Raw genomic sequence first — 12909 nt, forward strand, 5'->3', positions numbered from 1 at the left:
GACAATGCTTTTTATTTTTGTGTTTTGAAAACCTGAAAGCTGTACATAAAAACTGACTTTTTACTTATTGCCGCTGCTTACGAGAAGCAAGGCTGGCAGAAACAGCACAACTTACTTCCAGCCTTGCTTCTCGTAAACAAGGACTATAAGTACAAAGTGTGTGTTTACGCACACTTGCTGGTATTCAAAACACAAAAATAAAGGCTTTGGCATTGTCATTTACAATGCCAATAGCTCAAACTCTAACAAATGCGAGACCTATTGCATCGCTTATGCTTGTTAATATTGGAAAATCGTGACTGATTTTGAACAAACAGCTGATACTGGTTGAAAAGAAAACTGGTTGAAGCATCTCAATTGTTTCCATTTTCTTTCTTGAACTGCCTCCTTGTAAACTGCATTATCTGCCGCACCCTTAGTTCAAACACCCCAGGACGGTTAAAAGGGGTTTCACAAAATTAAACCGGACACAGTGATTTTATCAAAATTGTACAAAATAATGAATTGTTCTATTTCATTGAGCTCAATAGTACAATAAAACTCATCATTTTGTATACATGATGTGGAAAAATACTGTTTGCAACATTTTTTAACTGCACAAATGATAAGGAACGATAAATGCAGATAAAGTTAGAACAAGCACTGGCGTTGCCAATAGGTCTCGCAGTAGGAAAGTTGGAGCTATTGGTTTTGTAAATGACAAAGCCCTTTATGTTTTTAAAATGGAAAAAAAAATAAAAGGCATTGTTATTTGCAATTGTAATGGTTCCAACTTTCCTACTGCGAGACCTATTGGCAACGTGAGTGGCGTTGCGTGTGTGAGTGGCGTTGCGTGTGTGAGTGGCGTTGCGTGTGTGAGTGGCGTTGCGTGTGTGAGTGGCGTTGCGTGTGTGAGTGGGGTTGCGTGGGTGAGTGGGGTTGTGTGGATGAGTGGGGTTGTGTGGATGAGTGGGGTTGCGTGGATGAGTGGGGTTGCGTGGATGAGTGGGGTTGCGTGGATGAGTGGGGTTGCGTGGATGAGTGGGGTTGCGTGGGTGAGTGGGGTTGCGTGGATGAGTGGGGTTGCGTGGATGAGTGGGGTTGCGTGGATGAGTGGGGTTGCGTGGATGAGTGGGGTTGCTTGGTGAGTGGCGTTGCGTGGGTGAGTGTGGTGTTGCGTGGGTGATAGTGGGCTTGCGTGGGTGATTTCCCTTTTAATGAATATTTATTTTTTTAATCATGGTGAGCTGGCCACAGACATGTAGCCCCTAAGCACCGACCATACCCTTGTATATAACCCCCAGCAATTAAGGTTGTTGCAGGGTTAGAAAGAACTCATGCAGCATAAACACAGGCAGGGCAAAACAGTGGTTTCACAGCAGAATCGGCAGTCTGAAAACCGTAGCAAGGCACAGGGTTTGGGGGACGGGCAAGCAATGAAGAGACAGGAAACAAATTAAATGGGTAGGGGGGGCAGGAACGATTGGAAAGCTCGCAGAGGAGGAGAGATAAAAGCTTCAAATGCAGTAATAGAGTGATAGATAGCAAATACAACTTTGCTCAGGGTACTTTATCAATAAAATAAATCTTCATCTAAAAAAGTTTGATTGCAAAGCGTCCTGTCCAGCTTAATGAGTGCGTGTTGCAAGCTGGTCAATGATGCCACAGAAAGGGCTTAAAAGTTTCCCCTCTTCTAGGTAAGGACATGGATGGCTGCGCACTCTATGCAGGGGGAAGGGTGGGTTGAGGGAAACGTTGCATTCGTGCTCGGAGGGTGGGGGAGGGCTCAACACCAATCCGGAAGGTGAGAGCGCTCACTTTGAAGCTCCGTGGGCTCCTGTGGTGACCTCAAACAAAACAAGGAGGGAAAAAAAATGGTGTGCCTGCAGAAATGTTGTGTGGTGTTAACAAAATTGTAAACAACTTAAATCTCCGGTTTTAAAGTGAATTTATTAAATTAACGTGAATACCTACAAAGTGGCCTTTATTTTGGCGCTGTTGAGATGGCTGTGGTGGTCGTGGGTAGGCTGTGAGTAGTAGCGTTGGAGGGTGAGGGTAGAACTTGGGCTTCGGTGGTGGGGAGACGCTGGGGGCAGGAGAAGACGAGAGCGGGGTTAGTGGAAAGTGGGAGCGGTGGTTTTGGGGCAGGGGTTGGAGAAGTTTATTATTCTAGTTTGCTTTGTCGCAAATCGTGTGGAAAGGGTCCTGCCACCACGAGCTGACAGATGACCAGCACTAAACCCTCCACTAGCAGTCTCCCGTGCACTGTATCCAGCCAAGCGTCACTTCAAAGGCCTAGCAACAGGCTACAAAGGACAGGAAGACGGGCAGCCCGGACAGGCTCACTGAAGCAGACTGTGCCGATAAGATCTTCACGGAGAACAATAATCTCCATTTAGTTGGGGTGGGGGTGTTTGGACGTCTGTGTCAGAGACAGGACAGCTGCACGGGAGCCGCGGACACTGCAGGGCTGACAGGTCTCCAGCCGGGCCACACTCACGGGAGAGACTGTCCTGATCACTTCATCGAGATAGCGCAGGGCTGGCGAGGGCCGGGTTCCAGCCTCTGGCATTCAGCGCCATCGAAGGCCTTTGTACACAGTAGCTACATTTCAGGAATATTACATTTTACACGCTTCAAGTGAAATAGCCTCTATGCGTTTGTTCAACAACCATGTTAGTAGCACGACACATGCATTTAAAGCACGACCAGAAGCAAACGGAATCATTTTTAGAAGACTAGAAAAAACAACGAGTAACCTAACGCAACCTGTGCGCCGCTCCTCCGCAAATGCCCTAACACAGAGGGTACAGTGCCACAGAAGTCAGATACTGGAGAAAACGGCATAATGTGTGGTCGCGCACACCCCTGGTGCAAGGTTTGCGCCACTGACAGACTAGACCCAGGGTCTCCAACCGGTAGATCGCGAGCTACCGGTAGCTCACTGGACCCCTGTGAGTAGCTCGCGTCGTGAATCTACATTTTGTAGCCGGTCATGCTCGTTTATTTCTTTTAAGCCTTTTTTCACAGCCGTTGCCTGCCCTCACCAAATCCAACAGCTCAGATTGGCCTAAATGAACTTAGATGGGGCGGGGCAGACCAAAGATGATGACGCTGTTGCAGAACTCAGCCTCCACACCACCTGCCTTTCACTGCCTGGCACCCCGCTTTTCATCCTGCACGACATGTGACGGTGCAAAGCAGCAGGTGGGCCGGAGCGGCGCAGCATGTCCTGGGAAAGCAGGTGGTGCTAGCAGCTAGCAGTATCCAACTGCTATGAACCCGCACCACCTGCTTTTTTTCCGCTGGCAAATTATATTGGAGCTGCGCATCAATCGGTAAGCACTGGCCTGGCCTTTAACCTCATAATGCTCTGTTCTCCGGCATGGAGCTGCAATGTGCACCGTCTGTACTGTAAACATACTTCAGCCGCTCTTATGCCACAGGTGATTGAAGGACTGGGTCTTGTCTTTAATATATAAAAAGTCTGCGCCCGCCCGTCTTGCTTGATCTGCTCCTGAACTACCAATGCTAAATAATTATCACTAAGCTAAATAAATTTCTGGGGATTTAAGCGCGAAAGAGGCCCAATGGAGGCCTTCAGCAACACTGCCTGATAGCTTGGAAGCAGCGAAAATCATGGCTAACAGACACAATTGCTAATTATTTTTCTTCCCGCTTTCCAACTCTGGGTTTTACATCCAGATAAGCAGGGTTTTGTAAAGTGTCAGTTTCCTTTACTGAAGGCTCAACATAAAGAAAGCTCTCCCCATCTGTACTCCTAAGACAAATGTAAATTGCTCCACTCTTTAGAACAGCTTTGAATTTCTGAACTAGTTTCAACTCTTTAATACCCTCTTTGGACAAGTCATTGACAGAGCACAGGCTAGCTCGTCCAAATTATGGATGTGTTTAAATGTAATATTCAGTCTTACTCTTCATTCAATAAAAGCAGTTCAATAATAACAGGTGTTTTACATACTTACATGAAGAATTGGGTCCCAAAGTTGTTTTAAAATGCATTGTTTTACAGATGCATTCTGAGCCTCTGGCCTGCCTAGCTGCATTGATAAGGTGGATTTTACTTGCACATGAAATGCTTTCTCAACAAAAAATGAACGTGTGAAACTCTGCTAATCATTAAAATAAAGTAGTGTTTCAGACTCTTTTACTCCATATAAATAGCATTTATCTCAGAAGTTATCTTGTTTGCGAAGAAAGCTAGGGGAGTGTACCCACCTGCCTAAACAGAATAGCCACATATAGATCTGGAAATCTTCCTATTGGCCCCAGACCCAGAGCATCTGTGAGTGTTGTAATTGTATTTTTTTCCACAAACTCAGTTAATCTTCCACTTGATTGGGCCATGTATTATGTTGAAAAACATATATTCTGCATAAAGAAAAATCAATTTTCATTCCTCACATAGTATGAAACCCCTAATCATAATGAATCAAACTAGTTAAAATTTATTGAAATCTGAAACAGGATGGGACATTTCAAAACTGTAATAAAAAAAAAGCGTATGTGTTGAAGTGGAAATAATTGAGATTGTTCATAATAAAAGGAGTCTCTTTTTTTAAAACAAGTGACTGCACATCTAAGCTAGACTTCAATAATTCACATTTGGTAAGAAATATATGTTCAGGTTTAACTCTTGCTGTGTGTGAAGTGTGAACAATTCGGATTAAGGATCACAAAAGCAGGTCATAGGCTTGTATCCTGCAGTATTTTGTTACACTTTTCAGGAATGCTACCAAGCAAGACAAGCTTTTGCTTCAGGTAGCACAACCTGCAGCTGTCTGTAGCTTTAAAAGAGGGAGTGTGGCCCCTTTTTTTCAAACCACAGTAAGGGCTCTGAAGAAATTAGGCTTAATGTGAATGACACTGGGCGTGGGGGGGTCTATCGAAAAAATGCGCGAGTTGCTTAGCCTTCAGTAGCTCACAATGATTTTCATTGCTCAGAAGTAGCTCTCACTACAGAAAAGGTTGGAGACCCCTGGACTAGACTGTGAGCTCCAACAGCAGAACAGGAACAAACAAGGCTGTGATTGCGTGGAGAGAGAGGGGAGGTGCTGGTGTGGGAGGGGGGAGGTGCTGGTGTGGGAGGTGTGCTGCTAGGCTGTGAATGCGTGGAGAGAGAGGGGAGGTGCTGGTGTGGGAGGGGGGAGGTTATGGTGTGGGAGGAGTGCTGCTAGGGAAAGGCTGTGATTGCGTGGAGAGAGAGGGGAGGTGCTGGTGTGGGAGGGGGGAGGTGCTGGTGTGGGAGAGGGCAAGGCTGTGTTTGCGGGGAGAGAGAGGGGAGGTGCTGGTGTGGGAGGTGGGAGTTACTGGTGTGGAAGGAGTGCTGCTACGGGAGGAGAAGCCTGATGCCGGATGGGGGCGGGAGAGGCTGGGCTTACATGCGATGCGCGTGCATGTACACGGGAACTGCATGAAAACCGCGGGGCTGAAAGCCCTTTGGTTTGAAGATGTTTTCGCCACTTGAATTCTCGCTCCGCTCGATGCGCTTGCGCACATCGATAGGTCGCGAGACCTAAAAATGTAACTGTGGGCGTATACAGATGGAGATATGAAGAAAAAAAAGTCAGAATACCGGAGGCTTTAAAAATAGCATCTTCCTTCTTGGAGCATTCAAAACACAATTTTTGAACTCTATAGCTCATATTTTCTCACCTTTAACGATGAAAGGCTGAGGCATCAGGTTTCTCTGATATCTTCGCAGTGCACATACGATTCTGACAAACATACCCATGCATACAATACGAAGTGAGCACACTCCAGGTGCACCTTTAACCTCTAACTATTTACTTTAGTTTTAAATGAACTTAATAAAAATAAATGTTAGTTCAATAATGGTGTCGTAGCATTACAAAAACAAACTGCTTCGAAGCCATAGAAGTTAACTTGTAAAATCTGGCACTATTTTATCCACTTTTTTGTGAAATGTTTTCTGGTTTTGGAGTCTGGCTACAGACAGCTTTCGTTTTCAGTTGCTAAGGTAATCTGATCTGTACTACCGACTGTTATAGATGTGTGCATTCTGTACCCATTGTGTTGTTAGTAAACCTGCTACATTTTCTGCTTATAATATTTGATAATGGGATATTGGTGCCTCCGTGTATCTACTTTAAACAGACACATGGGAATTGCCAAAGCATGGTTTATACATACTTAAATGTCTGGATGTCAGTCCTCCTGCATTTTAAGCCCACTCAAACAAATGAACATTAATGTGCTATTTCTTGCACCATAATGACATCACTTCCAGCCAATGTTTGCTTCCCCCAGCCTCTAAAGCTCACAGCATCCTTACCACTAGCAGCTATGTGGCCGGCTCTGCCTCCACAGAATTCTGTCAGTTGTGATGAGTACTTTAATTCCAAATTAATATCAGCGGAAACCTAAGATCGTCCTTTGTAGTTAATATGAACAAATTTTCTTCGGAAAAAGTACTGCAAAGTTTTCTCGCAAAGATCAATAAAAACGAATTAATATTTTTTTTTAAAAATTTAACATAGGATTTTATTAAGAAAGACAGCAAAGTCAAAAATCAGTCACATATAGAAAGCATATATCTGATTCTAGTTGGATCGTAGTCACATTAGTTACATGGGCAGCAGTTCAAGAATTGGGTCCAGTCCGGGACATTGCCAGTTCAAGCGATGGAGAGTCACACAATTCACCTCGGAACGTATTCCAGTGTCCCCATTTTCTATCCCATTTCGTGGGGCAGCCTCTAATTTTGAACACAGTCTTTTCAGCAAGCATGCAACGATCCATCTCAGCCACCCAACCCACCACCAGAGGCCTCTCTGGGAAACCCCACTTCATAGCGATGGAGTGTTTGGCCAATAGGAAGGCAAGCGGAATCGGCTTACCCAGAGAATCCCTCATTTGCCTTAAGACCCCTTCCCAAAGTTGTTGCACCTTCGGGCAGTCCCACGGAATGTGATAGAAGGTGCCTGGCTGGCCATATCCTCTGAGACATATTGTCAGGGCGCCTGCCAATTTTAGCTAGTGTGAGAGCAGACATGTATGCTTGATGTAAGACTTTCAGTTGGATTAATCTGAATCTATGGTTAATGGCCAACTCCCTTGGAGACATTAAAGCCGCCTGCCATTCCTCTTCTTCCAGAAGCCCCAAGTCCTCCTCCCATTTATTGCGTAGGGGTCGGAAGGTGTCGGCAAGGTTGTTACACAGCTTGCGATAGGTGAGGGATATGGCCTTTTTGGGAAGAGGTTCTGACAGTAGTCTATCCTCCAAGGGGGAACTTTCAGGTAAGGAAGTAAGGTCGGGGATGGCATGGAGGAGGGCATGTTTGATTTGGAGATATCTGAAGTGTTCTGTTGGTGCTAGGGAGTATTTGGATTGTAGGTCTGCAAAAGTCAGTAGCTTGCCTCTGTGTACTAAGTCGCCCACCGTGGAAATCCCAATTGTATCCCATTTATCAAAACCCTGAAAAAAGCAGAGGGAACCTAACTGCTGCGTTGACCATAGAGGGGTCGCTTCAGTGATTTTATGCGACCATCCCAGACACTTGTTGGTCTTGTGCCATATCACAATCATATGTGCCATGGGCCCAACATACCTGTTACTGGTCGGTTTACTATATAGGGCCCCCAGATATCCCTCTCGCCCGGTTTGGAGCTTGTCAAAGAGGTAGGCTGGATTTAGGGGGGAGCCGTGAATCCAGTGGTTGATGGCCACTAGTTGCGACGACCAGTAGTAGACACGCAGGTTGGGCAAGGCTAAACCCCCGTTATACCAGCTCTGGGTGAGTTTATGAAGGGCTATGCGGGCTGCTCTACCCTCCCATAAAACGTATGTTACTTTCTACGGCATTAAAGTAGGAGTCTGGAATTGGAAAGGACAGCTCTGTAGGGCGTATAAGAAACGCGGGAGCGCTAGCATCTTGAATAAAGCCGCTCTACCAGGAAGGGATAGCGGAAGAGAGTGCCAATGTTCTACGTCCTTGTGCAGCCTTCGCTGGGGGCCCATTAGATTTCGGGCCAGGAACACCGCCGGATCTGGCGTGATGAAGATACCGAGGTATCTGAAAACATCTGGAGCTTTCGTAATGGTAAATCCTTTAGGTAACTTGGGCGGGGGACCATGCAGCACATGGAGTGTAGATTTGGACCAATTAATCGAGTAGCCCGAGTATTTCCCAAAGTTAGTGAGGACATGGAAGAGGCTGTTAATTGAATATCGAGGAGAGGCTACATATACCAGGATTTCATCGGCATAGAGAGAAATTTTGTCTAGAATCCCATCGTTCCACCAGAGGCCTCGAGTAGACACGTCTGTGCGAACCCAGTGGGCCAAGGGTTCCAGGGTGAGGGCAAATAACAATGGTGACAAAGGGCAACCTTGTAGGGTCCCTCTGGAGTCGGAATTGACGAGATGTATGGTTATTGACCCGCACCTGACCCGATAGGTCAGTATAAAGAAGTCGCCCCCATTGGATAAATTTAGGTCCGAAGCCAAATCTTGAAGAACCTCAAAAAGATGGGACCATTCGATCGAGGGATACAATGACGGCATCCTGTTGCATGGTAGATTGCCGACTTCAGACGTTATTGACTCGTCGCAGGTTGAGGGCCGTATTTCGGCCCGGAAGGAAGCCCGATTGGTCATCATGGATTAGGGAGGGAAGCACGAGGAGCAGGCGAGTCGCCAATAACTTGGCCAGGACTTTGGCCTCTGTATTGATGAGAGAGATCGGTCTATAGGAAACACAGTCAGAGGGTGGTTTATTAGGCTTGAGGATAACTGCTGTGGAGGCCAGCCTTTGAGCGGGAGGTAAGATACCTCTGTCCCGACTCTCTTCAAACATGTTCTTCAGATGGGGAACCGTCTCCAGAGCCATAGCTTTCAAGAACTCAACAGGGACACCGTTTGGGCCCATGGCCTTGCCAGAGTTTACGCTAAATACTGCTGTGGTGAGCTCGTCAACAGTTATGTCTGCATCCAGAGTCTCTTTGTCTGACTCTGAGAGGGTGGGCAAGCGCATTATCTCCAACAGTTGGCTGGATTCTTCCGAGGAGTAGTACGCTCTCGCTGTGTAAACCGTCTCTAAGTGATCAGCAAAGGCTTCCGCAATGGCCTGTGGCTACACGATCTTGGATCCGTCCGACCTTACTATGGAAGAGACCCATCTGGATCCCTGTTCCCGTCGCTCCAGCCACGCCAGCATCTTTCCTGCAGTATCTCCGTGCTCGTATATACGGTGCCGAGTGTGGAGTAAGCGGGCCTGCGCCCTCTCTTGAGCCAAGGATTTATAGACAAGTTGTTGGGTACTAAGGCGGCGTGCTGTCTCGACCGAGGGGGCTGCATTATGCGAAGCTTCAAGACTAAGGAGGTCAGACTCCGCCCGAGAAATCTGTTCATCGTGTTTACGTAGGTATATTTTTTTGTTTCGGAGGGCCTTCCTAACTTCTAGAAAGCTGCGTTTCTGTGCTTGCACTATCATAGTGAAGTCTGGGAAAATCGTGATACGGGCGTTGTCCAGGAGTAGAGGCGGTCCTGAGCGAGCCGTCTGGAGGATGGTGTCTCGATTTCTGAAGTTGAAGACCCTCGCGATGATGGGGAGGGGAAGGGCTCCCGGTTTCGGCTTCCCTCCTGGGACTCTGTGTGCCCGTTCAATTGAGAAGTAGTTGGAGAGGTTTTTGGGCTGGAGGTGTTTTGTAACTAGGTCTTCAACAAATAGGTCTGGTGCTGGCAACTCGATCCTCTCTGGAACGCCAAGGATACGGATGTTGTTCCTTGACCTTTGAGTCCATTTTGCGAAGGTCTGCTCTTAGTAGGGTCACCTCTATGTTAACTGAGTCGATATGGGTCTCAAGGGAGGACCGGACCCCGCAATTGCCTCCATGACATCTTATAGAGTGAGAGACTTACCTCCTGGTGAGGGGGATATAGGTTTCGGGTCACCAGGTAGAGTTGCAACCTTGTTGTCTCCTTTGGAGCCCCAGGAAAGTTTGTTAATTTGTCTCTGGTTTGAATTCCTGGTCCCCTTGTTAGACGCCATTTGGAGTTACAGTGCCGGCACACCGGAGCAGCAGGTTTGTAAAGGACTGCGATGGTAGTAAATACCCTGTTTGCGACTTTTGGAGCTGTTCAGGTGGCCTGTTAGTCGAGCCACCGCATGGAGTCCTCGAAGAAGAGCCACTCAAGTCCAAGGTTTGCCTCTCTGTGCCACCAGGGTTCAAGCTATACTGTTCAACAAGATTCTGTAACTCCAGCACGATATAAGAGCCTTGATGTGGATGTCCACCAGATGTAGCGAGCCGATCAAGGATAGGGGGAGTCCGGGGTCTCCAGAGCTCGCCAATGTAGTCCCAGTACGTGGTACGGGTCGTCTAAGCCCCTGGTTCCATAAGCGGGGAGACAGTAGTTGCCCCCAGCGCCAAGTCTGAATCACCTTGCTGGGGGGCCAATAGTCACAGAGCCGCCACCGGGGCCCCGCCGCTCGTAGAAACCTAGGGCGTGTCTGTGTGGTGTGGAGCCAAGCCGGGACCCGCCGGGCAGCGAGCCTACCTCACCGGGGGCTGGCTCTGTGGGGGTTCTTTCGCCACCGAGCTCCTGCAGTTGTTGAGTGACCACTAGGGGGTCAGGTTGAGGTGTTGCGGCCAATGTCCGAGGCAAGTAGTTGGTCCCGGGGACTCCGGATTGTCTAGGCCCAGGAGCCGGTGTGTTGCGTAGGCGGCGCCCCGGGGCTATGGGCAGCAACGAGCTGCCCCTTCAGTGTGGTCCCTCCGGGGCTCTCAGCGCCACTGCGGGTCTCCGTCAGTCGCGAAGGATGTTCGTTCTGCTCCGGTCGGTGGCAGAGGGGCAGGCTGGACTTCCCGGGCTTGGTCTCGTCATGGGCGTCGGTGGTCTGAGTGCATCAGGGTCAGAGCATCGTAGCGGGCGCCATCTTGCGCGTGGCGGGGACCACACTTCGATTGCTTCGGTCTCCCTCTTTGCGCCACCCTGAAGACCTGAGTCGTGTCCGTGGTGCGCACCGAAGGCTTCTGTTGGGGACCTCTTGAGTTCAGAGGAGTCCCGGGTCTGATAGCGGATGTATGAGGCGGATAACCAGGCGAGGGCCGGAAGCCGCGTTAGAAAGCGGCCATACCCTCCGGCTGCTAGCCACGTCCCAGCCCCGAATTAATATTTTTGAACATGGTCTTTGTAGCCCTTGCACAACAAAGGTAATCATTCCGACAGGATATCGTTGGCATTACACTTGTTCTCGAGTATTGCCCATTATTGTGCAGAAGGCTGTGTAAGTTTTAAACTGTAATATGGTGCCCAATATTGGCTGCACTAGTTTTAAAGCCAGTGCTCAGACCATTCTTGTACGTCTGTTATGTTTGTAAATAAGGGAAAGAAGGTATTGGAACACGCACTCAGGGTTACACTTCGTGGTTAGTGGAGTAGCTGGGATTCTCAGTGTTTTAAGGGGATTAAAAGTCAAACTACTAATGGCGGCAAGGAAAAAAGTAACCAAAGCTGGCTCCTTACTGCCAACCAAGATTTTGGGCTTCAAGCAGTCCCATCTCTTGTTTTCGCTAGTTTGCAATAAAATAATCTTTAAAGTGCATGACAACAGTTTTTGTATTAATCGCAACATTCATGTATCAGCACTTTGTTGTCGACCCAGAGGTGTTAAAAGCTGTGGAAACAACCTTGAATGTGTACTTTGTTTTAGAAGTGAATTTCGGTTTACAATGAGAGCTTGGCTAATAAACAAGGGCTGAGAATGTGCTCTCCTGACCCCACCACACCCAGGCCACCAACCCCGACATGACAGATTCTAAGTGTCCCCTCAATGGAAGTACAGCAGCTGTAAACCTTACATGAGGTGCAAAGGAGCACAAACATAACGCACAATCTGCAGCAAAGAGCTCTATACATTGAAGGAGAGGGACATGCTGTGTGGATGGACCTGCCTCCCCTTTGCTATTCATACCTTATCTGCGGGGAATGATCCTATAGGTCAGTTTTTTTTATTTTTTATAAATCTGTTTATTGGCATTTTATCAACAGAAAAAACAAAGCACATTGCAAGCATACTCAGGTCATTGATGTAACAATAATTCTGCACATGGACTAATGAATCATAGAGCAGCACCATATCCCCCCAGCTAACACAAGTCGATGTTGACTTACGTAATGCACTTCATTGCCATACACTTCATCAGCAACTAAAAGTTCCAATCCAAGTCATCACATCATTATCCCAGTGCATAGTCATTCAGTCAGTAGTCGTGTCTGTGTGAGTCAGTGCGCCCTCCCGGGTGTCCTCCTCCTCCGTCCCAGATGGGTCCTCCCTGCGTCTCCGTTTCATATACAGCGCCCAATAGTTCTTGGGGCGGTTGCTGGGTGGGAGCAGTTCGCTGTAGTGTTCGGTCTGTGTGCAGCAGTACAGCATATCGTTAGACCAACGGGCCATCGTGGGTGTGGGTCCTCGCATCCATGTGAGTGCAACGCAGCGCTTGTCAACTATGAAGGCCATGTCTACTAGTCTACGTTTGAGAGGCAGGATAGATTTAGAATATCCCAACAAAGCCAGCAAAGGGGACGGTAGGAGTGTCAAGTCCGCAACTTTATTCACCTCTGCATATACTGCGCGCCAGAAATCAGCCACCCTCGGATATAACCATGCCAGATGGAGAAAATCTGCAGTTGGCTCATGACATCTCTTGCAGCCTGGGCTCTCGCGTAAGCCAAATCGAAATAAACGTGCGGGCGTGTGATATACCCTATTTAAATATTTAAAATTAATTAGACGGTATCGGCTGTTAAGAGATACCCTGCGGACACTAGCGCAACAATACTTCCACATGTCTTCAGGGATGTCAATCTCCAAGTCCGTCTGCCAAGCCAGTTGTGGCTTTGAGTAGGCAGCCGTCTGTTCAGTTAGAGTAATATGATACAGG

General features: G+C 47.8%; 1 protein-coding gene across 1 annotated transcript in view; it reads left to right on the forward strand.

Annotated features, from left to right (window-relative positions):
* Window positions 1-12909, forward strand: part of MRI1 (methylthioribose-1-phosphate isomerase 1) — a 64059-nt gene that overhangs the window by 27572 nt on the left and 23578 nt on the right. The gene's annotated exons all lie outside the window — the stretch shown is intronic.

The sequence above is a fragment of the Lissotriton vulgaris genome, chromosome 1_1 (assembly GCF_964263255.1).
Source record: "Lissotriton vulgaris chromosome 1_1, aLisVul1.2, whole genome shotgun sequence".
NCBI classification, from domain to species: domain Eukaryota; kingdom Metazoa; phylum Chordata; class Amphibia; order Caudata; family Salamandridae; genus Lissotriton; species Lissotriton vulgaris.